The following is a 3423-nucleotide window of genomic DNA, read 5'->3' on the forward strand; positions in this document are numbered from 1 at the left end:
GACGAGGAGAGAGGAGGAGAAGAGGAGGGGGTATGGATGGAGGGGAGGGTGGAGAGAGGGGGAGGAGGAAGAAGAAGAAGAAGAACAACAACAACAACAAGAAGAAGAAGAACAAGAAGAAGAGAGGCTGTTAGAAATAGAGAGGCAACAGTTACAAGAGGAGTGGATGCTGCGGGAGCAGAAGACACAAGAAGAATGCAGAACCAAGAAGGCAAAGGAAGAGGCAGCTAGAAGTCGGCAGGAAGAACAGGAGAGCAAGCTAGAGGAAGAATGGGAAGAACCGCAGTGAAAACAGAAAGAGGAGGAGGAGCAGAAGCTGTAGGAGAAGCTAGGACGAGAGGAGGCTGCGCAGAAGAGGCTGAAGCGGGTGGAAAGTGAGCGGGAAAATAGCAGCTCTTTGCAGATCCTAGAACCAGCCACGGACCTGAGAATGATGGGGGAAGAGCGAGTTAACTGTCCGATCTACAGTAAAACTGGAGCTTGCAGATTCGGAGACGGGTGTTCACAGAAACACAATTTGCCAGTGTCAAGTCCCACCCTGCCTGTCAGAGGCGTGTTCAGGACGTTTGGAATGGAGCAGCGCCCAGGGAGTGCCCGCGGCCCCCACGCCAGCCCCGAGCGCAGCGAGGAGGAGGCCCACCCTAGGACGTGCTCCCCAAGGTCAAGAACGCGGGGAAGGTGATCCAGTTCCCGGCAGCTGCAACATGGAACCTCATCTGAAGGCCAATGTGTATGTTCAGTACCTGTGGGAAGAATGCCGAGCGGCCCTGTCTCTGTCTAAGAGCGGGTGGTCTGCAGGACGGCAGCTCGGTGCGAATTCTGCCCGGTGACCCGGTGGGAAATGGCCATGTGTGGTTTGTGAGAAATACAGCCATGCCCAAGGGGAAACACTGCAACTTTCTTCACGCGTTCGGATATCCCAACAATGAATTCGGGGAAGCTATTAGAGACCTGTCTCCAGATGGGTATGGCTCTTCCTTCGGTAAGAGCTCAGAGAGGAGAGAGGACGGGCCACCACCACCAGCACCACGGCAGGCCCAGGGGGAAGCCCGGTCTAGCCCTTTTCTGCAAAAGGAATGGAGAAGCTGAGAGGAAAAGGAGAAGTAGACACGGGGGTCGGAAATCTCACAGACACACAGCAAAAAGTCGTGAGAGGCACAGTTCACGAAGTAGAGAAAGAAAAAGGGACCACAGCCGGGGCCGGGGCAGCGGGAGCTGGAGCTGGAGCAGGAGCCTGAGTCCCTCTGGGTCCAGGAGTCCCCGTGGGAGGAGGTCAGGCAGTAGGGACAGAACTATTCATACTCCCCAATCCAAATAAACTGATTTTGTTTTTAAATGATCGCATATGTTATTTATTATGGCTGCTCCATACTTAGAGGGCTCTGAGCTTCAATGGGTTAGCAAGTCTGGCAGAACCCTATGTCATCTGGAACTCTATTTTAAATCAAATACTCTTATTTTCTGATAATTTGTGTGCTTCTTTTAGAAAACCTAAATGTATAAATAACATGAATATTACTGTAATTCTAACCCTTAAAGATAACCAGTTAACACTGGAGCATTACCTGAGTCATTTTTCTCTACTTATGGGTATATGCACATTTTTCACACACAGAACATAGATGGTGGCAGTTGAATATGCTTTTTCTCATAAAATATTGTCATATTTTCTTAAGGCCTATTCTTAATGTTATTTTTACTCACTACATAGTGTGAATCTATTAATTTATTCAACTATATCACTCTTGTTGGATTTTAAGTTAGCTTAAAGTAACTTAAAGAATTCTGTGCTATAAACAAGCAATAAGTAAATAAAATAAGGTAGATATATAAAATAAAATTATGCACACTGATTCTCTGGTGTCTTAGAGCCTTTCTACACACATAATCATATAGAAATAATAAAATGGTATATCTTATCACAACAAGGAGTAATAATAATAAATAAGAAGAGGGGAGGAAACTTTTTGACATAGATTGTGATGATGTTTTCCTGGTGATACTTATCTCTAAACTCATTGTATATATATTAAACACAGGCTTCCATATGTCAAATAAAAACAGTATTGTTTTTCACATGGTAAATTAACAAATATTCCATTGAAAACCTCTGATCTTGAACAAAATAGTTTTAAACTAGTATCTGATACACTGAGGTGGAGGCAATTTAAATGTTCAATCCTTCTGAAAGGCAATAGGCAATATATTTTGTGAGGTTTTAAAAAAAAAATCTTACAATTTGACCCAGTAAAATTATTCATTGGAATATCCTAAGAAAAAAATAAAATATAAGAAAAACTTATAGGCATAAATATTTTCATTGCAGTGTTATTTACAATATAAAAATTATAATTGTATAATTTCATACAATTATAGAACTGTATGAAATATTATGCAGCCATTATAAAATTAATATAAAAATAATACAACTAGGGGAGGTTGGGAGGGGGGCTAAGAGATCAACCAAAGGACTTGTATGCATGCATATAAGCATAGCCAATGGACACAGACAGTAGGAGGATGAGGGCATGTGCTGGGGGGCAGGAGCAGGCAGGGAGAGGTCAATGGGGGGAAAAGGAGACATATGCAAGACTTTCAACAATGAAGAATTTAAATTAAAAAATAGAGTAAAATATAAAAAAATAAATAATACAAATAAAATGCATCTAAGAGCATGAATTACTAAATGTACTGGAAAGCCCTAGTCTTATCTGTTCTCTGGACCCTGAGAAGTGCAGTAGACCAATGCCTCCGATGTGATCTAATATAAGAAAAATACAATACAATATATTTTCAGAAATATTTTCCATTGTTTTTATTTTATTTCTATATAATAAACTCTATTACTTGTATCATAATTAGTAAAGGTATTTGACAACAAGAAACTAAGAGAATTAGTCTCTTCACATACAAAGAAATATTTTCCTAATGGTGAATAGCAGAGTATTTATCCCTAAAATTCATTATTTCACCACCAAAGAATATGCATATGTATGATTAAACAGCAGACTCCTTGAAGAGCGATTTGTCATGTTTACCAAAAAGTGAAGGCAAATTTCTGTTAAAATATTTTTCAATATTTTTAATGAATTTTAATAAAGGTTTATCAGGCGCTTGTTGTGGTGCAGAACTTTTATTAAATTCTGTGATCCATAAAACGTGTGTGTTTTTTTTTGAATGACACATAGTTTAGTTTTTCATTTAGAAGCTATAAAAGTGTTCACAAAAGTTATGTTGAAAAAAAAGTGATTGAAAGTGCTAAAACACTGTACAGAATATAAAACCCTTTCATAGACTTTTTATGACACATGAAACATGAGTCTTAAAGGTTTAATGTTACTGACTTTTATACAAGGCTTTTTAATTCTTGATTCCAGTTATGGTTCTGCAAATGAACTGTGACATTAAAAGGAATCAGGCTGG

At 39.7% G+C, this 3423-nt stretch overlaps 1 pseudogene; it reads left to right on the forward strand.

Moving 5' to 3' along the window:
• The window catches only part of LOC102425264, a 1595-nt pseudogene extending 277 nt beyond the window's left edge, over positions 1-1318 (forward strand).
• The last annotated feature ends 2105 nt before the right edge of the window (positions 1319-3423 follow it).

Source organism: Myotis lucifugus, unplaced genomic scaffold (assembly GCF_000147115.1).
Source record: "Myotis lucifugus unplaced genomic scaffold, Myoluc2.0 scaffold_177, whole genome shotgun sequence".
Classification (NCBI taxonomy): Eukaryota; Metazoa; Chordata; class Mammalia; order Chiroptera; family Vespertilionidae; genus Myotis; species Myotis lucifugus.